The sequence below is a fragment of the Haematobia irritans genome, chromosome 3 (genome assembly GCF_050003625.1).
Source record: "Haematobia irritans isolate KBUSLIRL chromosome 3, ASM5000362v1, whole genome shotgun sequence".
NCBI lineage: Eukaryota > Metazoa > Arthropoda > Insecta > Diptera > Muscidae > Haematobia > Haematobia irritans.
Window position 1 is genome coordinate 57054149 of NC_134399.1, and position 15194 is coordinate 57069342.

Consider the following 15194-nt stretch of genomic DNA (forward strand, 5'->3'; position numbering starts at 1 on the left):
GGCAACATCGAAATACGTTTCTTTCATTTTCATACAATTTTGTGAACATTGTAAAAGCTTTTTGTATTGTGCTATTACAAAATATTTCTTTTTATACCAGGCGCCACACTGTGGCACAGGGTGTTATAAGTTAGTGCATATGTGTGCAACACCCCGAAGGAGACGAGATAGACATATGGTGTCTTTGGCAATATTGCTCAGGATGGGTCTATGAGTCGATGTAGCCATGTCCGTCTGTCTGTCTGTCTGTGAACACATTTTTATAATCAAAGTCCAGGTAGCAATTTTAGCCCAATCGACTTTGGCGCAAGTTTGGCGCTAGTTTCTGGATTGAGTCAGAATACAACCCTATTTTTTGGAAGAAATCGGTTCAGAATTAGATATAGCTCCGATATATATCTTTCGCCAGAGTTTTACCCTGATTAGCTTGAAATTTTGCACAATGGACTGAATAGTCTAAGTAAGCTTGAAATAACGGGTTGCAACTATACCTAACCTTACCTAGCCCTTGATGTCCGTCCGTCTCTTTGCCAATTGACCTCCTATGTTCTTACGAACTAAAAACGGTAGATATATATCAAAATATAGATCATAATACAGTAATGCCTCGATTTACGTCGTGATTGGTTCCGGAATTTGACGATGTTAGTTGAAACGACGTAAACCGAATTAACAATTGCTCATACTTACTCCTAGGTCCATTTATGTATGTATGTGCGTGTACATAATAAAAAACTTCAAAAATAAAGGCAATTCAGTAATTTCGTTAAGAATTTCAGAAAAAAAATGTTTCGATGTCATCACCGTTGATGCGTTTCTGATAAAGTGGGCAAAAAGTCGACGACGTAAATCGAAGTTTGATGGAACAAACAATTTGACGACGTAAATCGAAACAATGTAAACATAGACGACGCACAGTGGGTTAGAGTAGCATGTTTTCTTGGATCAAATCAGGAAAGCTATGTTAGGATAATTTTTCTTTATTTTTCAGTTAATACCATTAAAATAAGTTAAAAAAATGTTTTCTAAGTATATTTGAGTATAATTTTATTAAGTAATCCCAAATATCAGTGTAGGTAAAGGGTGATTCTTTTGAGGTTAGGATTTTCATGCATTAGTATTTGACAGATCACGTGGGATTTCAGACATGGTGTCAAAGAGAAAGATGCTCAGTATGCTTTGACATTTCATCATGAATAGACTTACTAACGAGCCACAACGTCGAATTTTCAGTGAATGGGCCCTAGAAAAGTTGGCAGAAAATCGGCTTTTTTATCGACAAATTTTGTTCAGCGATGAGGCTCATTTCTGGTTGAATGGCTACGTAAATAAGCAAAATTGCGGCATTTGGAGTGAAGAGCAACCAGAAGCCGTTCAAGAACTGCCCATGCATCCCGAAAAATGCACTGTTTGGTGTGGTTTGTACGCTGGTGGAATCATTGGACCGTATTTTTTCAAAGATGCTATTGGACGCAACGTTACGGTGAATGGCGATCGCTATCGTTCGATGCTAACAAACTTTTTGTTGCCAAAAATGGAAGAACTGAACTTGGTTGACATGTGGTTTCAACAAGATGGCGCTACATGCCACACAGCTCGCGATTCTATGGCCATTTTGAGGGAAAACTTCGGAGAACAATTCATCTCAAGAAATGGACCGGTAAGTTGGCCACCAAGATCATGCGATTTGACGCCTTTAGACTATTTTTTGTGGGGCTACGTCAAGTCTAAAGTCTACAGAAATAAGCCAGCAACTATTCCAGCTTTGGAAGACAACGTTTCCGAAGAAATTCGGGCTATTCCGGCCGAAATGCTCGAAAAAGTTGCCCAAAATTGGACTTTCCGAATGGACCACCTAAGACGCAGCCGCGGTCAACATTTAAATGAAATTATCTTCAAAAAGTAAATGTCATGGACCAATCTAACGTTTCAAATAAAGAACCGATGAGATTTTGCAAATTTTATGCGTTTCTTTTAAAAAAAAAGTTATCAAGCTCTTAACAAATCACCCTTTATATAGTGCAAGGAGTACAGTATGAGAACTTAAACATTGCATTTTATACATCTTAAAGTTAATCATCCACATCATCATCATTTTCATGGTCATCATCATCATTATCATCGTCCGCAGCATCAGCAACTTCAACATCACTGAAATAGTTCTTGTTCGGAGCTGCAGGTACAATTAAATCAATTGCCTCCTCTGGCAATCACTATTTGTCAAAACAAAGATTATTATTAAAATAAACAAAAACAAAATATTATTGTAACAAAGAATATTATTAACGGCCACTTTCATGTAGCTCCGTTTGGCTTTAACTGCCAGTTAACAGAAAGTAAATTGCAAATATATTCTCTCTGGTTAACTTTAACTGAAAAATCTTCGGCAGTTAAGTTCTTAACTGGCATATGGAATATATAGGCAAGATGACAGCAATGTCCATAATACTGGTTAAAAGTGCGTTAGTTAACGGAACAGTAACGGAGCTTCATGAAAATGGAGGTAAAAGAAACAAAAATAACAACATTAATATACGGAAAAGAAGAGCACAAATAAATAGAAAAAGTAACATGAAAAACAACAAAACACAACAACAACAAACAAAACAAGTCGCGATATCAATGTGACTTTTAGCTAATTTGACTGCTGCAACACTTGCATTAAACAATGCATGGCTTCTAAAAAGCACAAAAGGGCAGCGTAAAATTTTGCAATATAACACAGATTTATGTCCTCTTTAATATAAACTACAAATTATGACACGAATGTTGACGAATAATAACTATATATCCACTTAAAATATAAAAATATTATTTTTTTTGGCATTTTCAATATAAATAACTACATCTAAATCACTTCCACACATAATTTGAGACACAAATGTTAACGACGTATTTGCAAAATAACCTGAACTTGATGGTTCCATTGAAAAATGTTTAACTTTTACAATACTTTTTAAAATAAATAAAATTTTCAACGGGAACGTTTTCACTTTTTTCAGCCTTTTTTGCACAAAAATTTCTATGAAGTTTGACTTTGAAGTTTCACTACAAAAACACCAGACCACTTGTGACATTTATTTTAACGACAAGTGATGTAGAATTTTATATACTGTAACCGTGTGCAAAAAATTTTAACGATATTTAATTTTTGTTTTTTTAATTAATCCAAGAAAACAGGCTATTCTAACCCTGTGTGCGACGTAAATCGAGGGATTACTGTATACAATATGTGGCACAACACTTTGTGCCACTTTGTGTGGGTCTAAAACAATGCCACAATACTCACAAAAAAATTATTGACCTAATATGGATACATAATGTACGCAACATTAAGGACAAATTTTAATTTAAAGAAAGTTTAGAATCTTTGCTCAAAATTTGGACCTATAGGGAGTTTGCATCAAGGATCTGAATAAATTCTTTATAGTTTGCATTCTCAAAAAGCCACAGAATTATGATAAAGGATGAACACCGTATGTAAGCTGAAATTTTAATGCGATATTTCTTAAATTTCCTGCTGGGTCAATAAGTTTGTACATATGTATGTATGAAATGTACTAGAGTTCAGAAATTATCAAAGAGATTTTCATATAGGAAAATTTAAAAGCTTTAAATTACATAGATGTGTGTATATACAAGTACACATGAAAGAAAATTTGTTTAAATAAATGCGGATGGACATGGTTATGAACTCTTCCATATGAAATTTAAAATGCATTGGCATTTGTTCAACATTCCTTAGCCCGTATATCCTTACGAGCTGGGTTCATTAGACACACTCGATTTAGTATTCACACGCTAATTAAAAATATTTCAAGGAAACTGTAGCGCCAAACAAAATGTTATTATTTTGGGAGAATTTATAATTACCCATCAATCAATATCAAATAACAATGACGGATTTCTTTCCTGCTCACTTCATACAATACAATTTATGAAATCACTAAAATTGTGTCAAATTCCATAACTGAATTTAACATTTTTGTTTGTTCTGCGCAATAACTACACATGACCTAATATTAATAAACATTTTCATAGCCTTTACGAAAAAAATTCATTGTGTTCATGTAAAATATGTTTTGGCTCAATTTAATAAAATTTTTCTTTGTGTGTATAAACAAATACCTAATACCATCTTAACAAATTTTGTTGTTGCTTGGCAGGTTTCAGATTCACACAAAAATTTTTTTTCTGATTCAATCATTGATCCAATTAATTTTTTAATTGAAATGTCTTCAATCACGAAGATGATCAAAAAAATACTTGAGTAAAAAATTAATTGATTTCATTAGCAAATTTCAATTAATTTTTTAATTGATTTAATTAAAAATGTAATGGGTGTTGATTGTAAAACTCAATTTTTAATTAATTAATTATTTTAATTATTTTCAATTACTTTCTGAATTGACTTAATGTTTTTAGTTTGATTAACAATTGATTGCTTGAAAAAATTGTTTATGTTAATTAAAAATTAAAAAAAATGTCCATCACTTTATTTAACTGACTTGCGAGTTTGATTAAAAAGTTAATTGTATCAATTATTTTTTTAATTAAAAATTTTAAAATTTTCAATCATTGTTTTAATTGTCTTAATGTTTCTACTTTGATTAAACAGTTAATTGTATCAATTAATTCTTTAATTGGAAATATTTTGGTGATATTATTTTCTGTGTTATTGATGTTCTTACAAATAATGTTATGAACTAAACGTGGGTATAAATTCTATGACCATACAAACAAATTTAAAGGAAGAACATTTTCGTGCACTGTTCAAAAATATTAAGAATGAACTACAGCGTGATTAATATGGTGATGATTTTACCATACTTTTGATTAATTTTTTGCTTTTATGAGCAGGAAGAATTTCGTAAATGGTAGTTACAAATTCACAACCTTTTTTTAAATTGTCGATATTTTAACAACGCATTATGGAAATCTTAAAAACAAAAATAAAAAGAAAAATTAGCTCAACTTTCGCACGGGGTTCTTCATTCTTCACTAAAACAGTTCACTTTTTTCTATGTTGGTTAATTTTAAAATTTTTTAACTAAACTATATTCTCCAAGTTCAACAAATTTTATTAGACATAATTAATTTTTTCACTTCTTAAAGAAAAAATTATATTTTGAAGGAAAAATGGTTTAATTCAAAAAATAAAATTCTTTTTTTATAAGAAATTTTAGGAAATTCTATTTTGTGGGAAAGGTCAATTTAAGCTATCTTTATGCTTCATTTGTGTATGATTTATATTCATGTTTTTAGTTCATTTAACTAAATTGCATGAAAAAGTGAAACAAGCTTTGTCATGTTGGATAACTTTTAACTAAGACATAATAATTTCCACGAACTATACTGTGGGAAAAAGGCAAATCAAATTTTAAAATTAATTTTAATTTAAATTTAAACGTTGCAAATTCGATGAGTGGATTACTTTAAAGGGGACAAAATCGATTTAAAAACAAGTAAGCAAAGTCTAAAGTCGGGCGGGCCGACTATATTATACCCTTCACCCCTATGTAGGCCAAAATTTGTGTTACCATCTCAACTACTTCACATTTGCTGGAAGCTATATAAAGGCGACAATTTTTTTACTTCTACAAAATCTCTAGAATTAAAATTTCAATCGGCTAACGCTATCCAGTTAATTGTAGGAAACTTCCATTGAAAATGGGTCTAAAATGTGTAACAGTCTACCATATTTCCCCAATTCTGGTGTACGTATATATGGGAGCTATAAATAATCTGAACCGATTTTGACTAAATTTGACATGTATAGTTAGAATAATAATTCTGCTATCTATGCGGAATTTCACGTAAATGGTGGTATAACTTTGGCCCCCCTGGTCATATGAGTGCAAATCGGACGGAAGATATATGGGAGCCATATCTAAATCTGAACCGATTTCAACTAAATTTGGCACAACTACCGATACTACTAAACGTACTCCTTGTGCGAAATTTGAAGCAAATCACGGCAAACCCCTGGATTTTGAGGCCATATAAGTTCAAATCGGACGAAAGATAAAAGTACCGCTTGTGCAAAATTTGAAGTAAGTCAAGGCAAAACTCTGGCTTTTGAGACCATATAAATCCAAATCGGGCGAAAGATATATATGTGAGCTATCTCTAAATCTGAACCGTTTTTAACAAAATTTGACACATTTAACGATACTATTAAACGTACCCCTTGAAAAAAAATTTGAAACAAATCACGGCAAAACTCTGACTTTTGTGGCCATATAAGTTCAAATCGGACGAAAGATATATATGGGAGCTATATCTAAATTTGAACCGATTTCAATCAAATTTACCAAGCATTGGTAGAATGTCAATTCTACTCTCTGTGCAAAATTTGGCCTCTGTGGTCATATGAGTCTAAATCGGACGAAAGATATATATGGGAGCTATATCTAAATCTGAACCGATTTGGCTGATATTTTGAAAGATTTTTGAGATTCATAAAATATTTGGATGTACGGTATTTGAAGAAAATCGGTTGTGAAACACGCTAACTATGACCAAATCGGGTATAAATATATATGGCAGCTATATCTAAATCTGAACCGATTTTTTCCAAAACCAATAGCGATTGTCTCTGTCCCAAGAAACGGCCCTATGCCAAATTTGAGGACGATTGGACTTAAATTGCGAGCTGTACTATGTGCACAAAATTACATATACAGACAGACGGACGGACAGACAGACAGACAGACAGACGGACGGACGGACGGACAGATAGACGGACGGACAGACAGACGGACATCGCTAAATCGACTCAGAATTTAATTCTAAGCCGATCGGTATACTAAAAGATGGGTCTATGACCACTATTTCTTGGCGTTACATACAAATGCACAAACTTATTATACCCTGTACCACAGTAGTGGTGAAGGGTATAAAAATAAGGAAAAAGATAAATAATCTTTAAATTAAACTGAGTTATTGAATCTTTGGATCAAAACAAAAAAAGTTTCAAATATTCAAAAAAAAAAATTAAATTAAAACAAGTAAGGAAAGTCTAAAGTCGGGCGGGGCCGACTATATTATACCCTGCACCACTTTGTAGATCTAAATTTCCGATACCATATCACATCCGTCAAATGTGTTGGGGGCTATATATAAAGGTTTATCCAAAATACATACATTTATGTTAAATATCACTCGATCTGGAAAGAATTTGATAGACTTCTACAAAATCTATAGACTCAAAATTTAAGTCGGCTAATGCACTAGGGTGGAGCACAATGTTAGTAAAAAAATATGGGAAACATTTAAATCTGAAGCAATTTTAAGGAAACTTCTCAAAAGTTTATTTATGATTTATCGCTCGATATATATGTACTAGAAGTTTAGGAAAATTAGAGTCATTTTTACAACTTTTCGACTAAGCAGTGGCGATTTTACAAGGAAAATGTTGGTATTTTGACCATTTTTGTCGAAATCAGAAAAACATATATATGGGAGCTATATCTAAATCTGAACCGATTTCAACCAAATTGGGCACGCATAGCTACAATGCTAATTCTACTCCCTGTGCAAAATTTCAACTAAATCGGAGTAAAAAATTGACCTCTGTGGTCAAATGAGTGTAAATCGGGCGAAAGCTATATATGGGAGCTATATATAAATCTGAACCGATTTCAATCAAATTTGGCACGCATAGCTACAATGCGAAATCTACTCCAGGTGCAAAATTCCAACCAAATTGGGCCAAAACTCTGGCTTCTAGGACCATATTAGTCCATATCGGGCGAAAGATATATATGGGAGCTATATCTAAATCTGAACCGATTTCAATCAAATTTTGCACACTTAACTGCACTACTAATTGTACTCCGAGTGCAAAATTTTAAACAAATTGGGCCAAAACTCTGGCTTCTAGGACCATATTAGTCCATATCGGGCGAAAGATATATATGGGAGCTATATCCAAATCTGAATCGATTTCAACCAAATTTGGCACGCATGGTTATAATGCTAAATCTACTCCCTGTGCAAAATTTCAACCAAATTGGGCCAAATCTCTGGCTTTTAGGACCATATTAGTCCATATCGGGCGAAAGATATATATGGGAGCTATATCTAAATCTGAACCGATTTTAATAGGGTTCTGTTCTGACCCAAATTAGGAACATGTGCTAAATTTGAAGGAGATTGGACTTAAATTGCGACCTAGACTTTGATCACAAAAATGTGTTCACAGACAGACGGACGGACGGACAGACGGACATGATTATATCGACTCAGGGACCCACCCTGAGCATTATTGCCAAAGACACCATGTGTCTATCTCGTCTCCTTCTGGGTGTTACAAACATATGCACTAACTTATAATACCCTGTTCCACAGTGTGGCGCAGGGTATAAAAACAAAATTTTAAAGTAAAGGGAATGAGAATTCGATAAATAAAGGCCGACACACAATGAACACGCCGCTTCATTCGCTTGCTTTGAAAAAAGTTGAAACACGTGTAACTATATGAGACTGAACACAATAAATGTACGCTTAGAGCCGAAGAATCAAAAACAGTTTAAAATATTTCAACTTTTTGGGCGTTAGGTTAGGTTAGGTATAGTGGCAGCCCGATGTATCAGGCTCACTTAGACTATTCAGTCCATTGTGATACCACATTGGTGAACTTCTCTCTTATCACTGAGTGCTGCCCGATTCCATGTTAAGCTCAATGACAAAGGACCTCCTTTTTATAGCCGAAAATCATGTGCCTGACCATTCAATTTTTTTTACTTTTTTACAGGGAAAAAAGTATTTTTATAGGTTAAGTGTAGACATGTCTAGAACCATTACATAGCCATAAAGACCATTTACATTTTTTCGTGATCATTTAAGTTTTTAGCTTTTTGCAGCGAAAAGAATTTTATAAAAACATAGAGCAGGTACACTCGATTTTCATTTTGCGCGTCAGTCGTGTGTTGATTATTTCTTGGAGTGGACGGAGAATACGGATTTACCGTGTTTTGTGTTAATAAATAATATTCAGAAGTGGCACGTGGTTTTATGTGAACACAAAAAAGGAAAGAGTAATTGAAAAAATGTACCTATTTTTTGTTCTGCATTTTGCTATATGGATCATTTATTTTTATTTGCAGTTACATGATGTCTGCGTTTGTACATTTGATGGGCACGTTGTAAATATGGAATAATTACTTATTGTTGAAATTGAAATAAAATAGAGTGTGTGAAAATATGATGTTTGCTTAAACGGCATTATAAATACAAATAAACAATGAAGTAGTTTATAAATAAATAAAAACAAACAAATAAAGTTAATTTTGTGTTTTCTTTTCTCAAGTGGCGTCCTTTTTTCGACGATGAAAAAAGTTTTTTCATAAAGATCAAAACATTTTAGGTTGTGACCGTGTTCTTTTAACTAGGAGAAATATATTTTAAATGAATACCATAACATTTTAAATCGTGACCATTGTCTTTTCATTCAAACAAAATTCTTTTTATCAATATAATAACATTTTAGATGAGGACAATTATATTTTTCTTAGAACCATGTTCACTGAGCCAACATGGTTGCAGGCTAAAATGTTACATGGTCGCGCAAAAATAGCTCCTATCATATTATTTTGCTCTTCGAATATGATTGTGACAATCATGTTTCTTCTCTGCGTGTATGTCCTGTTTGAAAGACTATTTGGAACCCAAACCGTAATATCGTATCTTGGTTTTTAATGTTTTATTTGGACATAACCAAGAACAATAACTTGTTTCAAGTAATTTTGATAAAACATTCGTGAACGATTCTGAAAATCTGGACAATAGCTATCACACAAAAAAATAAAAGTATATATATATATATATATATATATATATATATATATATATATATATATATATATATATATATATATATATATATATATATATATATATATATATATATATATATATATATATATATATATATATATATATATATATATATATATATATATATATATATATATATATATATATACAATGAATGAATAAATATTGTATGCAAACAGTAACTTCGTGATTATTTTGTGTTTTTTGATATTTTTACGTCCGGACTTCTACCGGAATTTACCGGACTGCAACAATTGTACGTATCCTGAAAAAACAGGATACAGGATCAAACTGAACAAACTTAATAATTTAAAATGTTCTATGTACACATAAATAACAGAATTGAAAAATTTAGGAAAATCTATCACGTGGATCGGCTATAGGTCGGAAAGGGATATATCATCATCATACCCAAGTTAAGGAAATTTCATATTTACAACATTCAGTTTATTACTTATTAATAATTAAATAATAATATATTAATTTCACCAAACAAGTAAATCGATATTCGAGTCAATAATTAATTAATTAAGAATTGGTATGTTCATTTCTAAAAATAAATACTTAAATTATCTCTGATTTTAAAAGATTCTTTGGTGGCATTGTTGGAATGACTTGTTTTCATTTTCGACAGCGAGTTTTTCTATATTTCATTTCCTTCGTTACAAGTATCAAATGGAAGATATTGGTCCTCGTTGACTTTCAAAAAGTTGTGAAAACTACAGCTGCTTCTACGACATCTTCAGCATACGGCGGAGTAATATTTAAGGGACCAAGTAATACCATCCACCGTGCCGTCATAATACCAAAGGCATTTTCGATTGTTCTCCTAGCTCTGAAAAGTCTCATATTAAACATCTCTCTATCTGTAGATAAAAGTGATACTGGTTATGGTCTCATTAAATTGTCCCTGAGTGAAAAAGCAGCATCGCCAACAAAAAAATATGGTATATCTATGCCTCCACTTTCCAAAGGCGTGTCTTGCGGAAGGTTTAGCTGATTTTTAAGCAATCTTCTTCCGAACTCAGAATTTCTCAAAATACCGCCATCACTCTGTGAACCATATCCTCCAATGTCAACGGCTGTGAATTCTGTTCGTTAATTTTACGAAAAATTCTTCATTAACTATTCTTCATGAATTCTTCATTAAAACAACGAAATTTTCATTCATTTTCGTAAATTTTACGAAGAACATTTTACGAATATACGAAACGTCTACGAAATATTCTACATTAATTTTTCTTCGTAAAAGTTTCGTACTTTTAACGAAGTTTTCTTCAAATTTCATGATTTTTGAAGAAGTTTAATTGAAGTTGTAAAATTTCCGAGCGCGACAAAAAACTACCTCTGATAATGTGCTTGAATATATTCCTTTATTCTATTTTTTATGCATGTCTATGCTACTTCCATTTGGGTGATAGCGCGCTATGAATAAAAGTGAAGCAATAAAACTAAAAATTATTCAAAAACATAAGAAGTAAAGTAGTGAAGGCATTTTTCACACTTTTTACTACAACCAAATGCACTTTCGACTATATTTCTTTTCTAAAAGTTCGAACAAATTTAAAAAAAGTACGAAAGTTTTTCATAAAAAGAACGAAACATTTTCATAAAAAGTACGAAACATTTTCATAAAAAGAACGAAATTGTTTCATAAAAAGTACGAAGATTCTTCATAACAAGTAAGATTTTTTTCTTACAAACTACGAAAAATTTGGAAGAACTTTTCTTCGTAAAAAGTACACAATATATTTCATACATTTAATGAAAAGTTTCTTTGGTTGTAAAACAAAGACAAATTTCGTACTGCTAACGAAAATTTTCGTTCTTTTTACGAAGAAAATTCTTTCGGTGTAGCATCACAAACATCCAACAACACAATTGAATGTATTCATGAAGTGAGCCAAAATAAAAAAATGGTTGGGACCATCTCAAGCAAGAAGCCAAACAAAATAATCGTAATTGAATTGTAATTATACGTACACGGATGAAAAAGACTGTTTTTCATATGTTTGGCTATAAACATTATATGTTTGGAACACAAATTTTTAAACACAATATTTTTGAGTGCAAGCATATAATGTTCATAAACTAGCATAACATGTTTGTTAATATGTTAGAACATATTATGTTTGGGACATAAAATGTTTGTAAATATAATATGCTTGGATGCAAACATATATTAATTTAGAAATAGCCTATAAACATATATGTGTTTAGTAGCTTGGAGCGCTATTTAACAGGGAGCGATATTGAATTAAGTTGGTGGTTGTGGCTTGTTATTACAAAATTAACATTTTATTTTTCCTCGGACAATTGATCAGCTACTTCTTTGATCCTTACAAACTGTGTGGTCCGCTGTTCGAATCCCCGTCCGGCAAAAGGTAAAATTAAAAAAAATCATACAATTGAATAATTTCTTCTACAATGTTTGTATTACAGAAAAAGGTGCTAAGAACTAAAAAATCTCGTGGAAGTGAGAAAGATGTGTGGGGAATATACAATTGGGCAGAAACAAAATTTTGAGCATTCAGGTCGAAAACCTATGTTGTTAGCACCTATATTACCTGTTTATTTTCATAATTCATTATGATTGTAAATATATAAATAAATAAATAAAATTTTGAGAATTTTTTTAAGCATATAATAATTTTGGGTTCAAAATGCTTCCAAACATATTATATGTTCATATAATAACATATTGTTTTTTGGAAGACAACATTATTGAATTTGGATGCAAAAATACAAAATGTTTGGAACTTAGACTACCCAAACATATATTGTTTAGACCAATATGCTTTCAAACATATTATATATTGGAAGAGATCAAACATATAAATGTTTGGGCAATACCCAAAAATGTATATGCTTGAAGCAAAATATGTTTGGGAGTATATGTTACAGAAGCGATTTTTTGTGAGCGTGTAGATACAATCTTATTGTAGCTTTAATTGCAATCCATGTAAATTTGTCAAGAATATTTGTGGTATCAAGAAAATCTACCTTTATAATTATGAAACATTGATCCAGAGTTCGGTGGACATGTAATATTTACGTGTTTGCCATCGATTGCTTCCACGCTGTGAGGGAAATTCTTTGGCAATTTTCATCCAATCTTCATAAGTAGGGACAAGCAAACATTTCTGGTACAATTTTTTCCATATTATTTCACAACTTTCTCTTATTATTTTCCGAATAGTTGCAGCGCCCATCTTAAATGTTAGAGACAAATATTGGGTGCTGTCTCCGTGAGCCAAATAACTGAAAATAATTCTACAGGTTTAAAAGAGCTTAATCAATTTTATTCTTAGTTTACACCAAGGATAAAAAAGACGGCATTTTGCTGAAATGGGTCGTCGGTTGGAGTGTTTCTTAAGATCGTTTTCCAGTAAATTGAAAAGCACATCAAAACTAGCTTGTGTCATCCTCACCATAATGTGGAATTGTTCTGCACCCTCAAAAAAAAATCGCTTCTGTAACATATACCCCAAACACATTTTGCTTCAAGCGTATATATTTTCAGGATTGATCCAAACAAAAAATTGTTTGTATTGTTCAAACATATTATGTTTCACCTTAGGGCATACACTGGTAGTAAAAAATTTTAATGAAATTTTCTTTGTGTGGATATATTTTTAAGGCGCCAATTGGTTACTTCCATTATTTTACTTGCAGCATACTCTCTAGGTCTCTCTTTCTAAACACATATATGTTTATAGACTATTTCCAAATTAATATATGTTTGCATCTAAGTATTTTATATTTACAAACATTTTATGTGCCAAACATAATATGTTCTAACGTATTAACATATATGTCCCAAACATGTTATGCTAGTTTATGAACATTATATGCTTGCACTTAAAAATATTGTGTTAACAAATTTTAGTTCCAAACATATAATTTTTACACCCAAACATATGAAAAACAGTCTTTTTCGTCCGTGTGGGTCCTTATTGTATATGTGGTCGAAAGACAAGGCAAATAATCCATCAACGTCTCTTGTTTGGTAAAGCGGTCTAACCCAAAATCGTCTACAGCGCATTCTTTCAAGGGAGTCTATAGTTTCCCACAGTAGCGCCAATAGTAAAATTAGCAAAATTGCTTCCAAAAACTCCATATGCAATTTATGAAATGAATTTTTTTACACAACCGGAATTTGTTTACAATTGATTGTGTATATTTATGAAGCGGGTGTTGCGTATTTTAAGCAAAGAAAAAAGCTGAAGCCTATGCCTGCTTTTTTTCATTGTGTTTCGGCTTTAAGATCAGTAACCTGATCTTTATTTTAAAGAAGACACATGTTTGAATTGAAAGCACAATGTCTCTCTTTTTTTCTCTTGCTACTTCAAGATGGACACATTTTTGGTAAAACTTTAAAATTTAAGGAAATTCTGAAATCTAATTTGGTAAAATTGTATGATTCATTTGTGTATATTTTCCTCCTTTTCAGTTCATGTAACTAAAATAAAAAAGTAGTAATTTGAACAATATACTCAACAAAAAAAAATTTATTTGAATTCAAAGATTTTGATCTTCCCTTAAGGTTTATGGTATTTTGGGATTCCTAGCCTAATAAAGACCTTTTCTGGCTTTCAATATACGCTCTATGAATTTACGATTAGAACACAGATCTCATATATCGATTTTTCATTCCCTTTTTGCGATACAATGGCATTTCTTTTCAAATAAATATCAGTTCAAATATCCGAATTATAGATACTTTAAAGCAAAACAAATTTGCGAATTTCAAACAAGAAAAAAACTTTAAACCAAAAATGCAAAATCATTAAAATTAGTATCCGCCTATTTTTTTTCTTTAATCCAAAGATTCAATATCTCATTTAATTTAAAGGCTTTTCTTTAAAACAAAAATGTTTTTCTTTAGTTGAAGGGGATTTTGCCTTGCTTCAAAGACATACGAGTTTATCGGAGATTCTTGTCCTAAATGCAATGAAAAAATTTGAAGCAAAGGCGTTAAACATTCTTAAATAGGAAGTTCTAAAATTTAGGTTGTATAATCTTTCATACTAGGTCAATATATATTTTTTTTTCAATGTACTAGAGTGTATATAAATAGTTGATATTTTCTTGCACGAAATGATAAACGCCAATAAAAAAGTAATTAGTTAGAAATGTGACTTTTCTAACTTGTTTTTTTTTTTTGGCTTCGGTTTTCGAGTTGAAAACCACTTTATTTTCGCAATTACTTTTTCTCAATCAAAATTATAAATGAAAATTAATATATTGCTGTTAAATTTTAATCAAACCTAGATAAAAAGGACAATGCGTATCAATTGAAGTAAATTATCTGCTTTTAATCGTACTATTTTAATAAAGCATCCGCGAAAATT

At 31.5% G+C, this 15194-nt stretch overlaps 1 pseudogene; it reads right to left on the minus strand.

Annotated features, from left to right (window-relative positions):
- Positions 1-2072: 2072 nt before the first annotated feature.
- LOC142228913 (uncharacterized) lies at positions 2073-13002 on the minus strand (annotated as a pseudogene).
- Positions 13003-15194: the final 2192 nt, after the last annotated feature.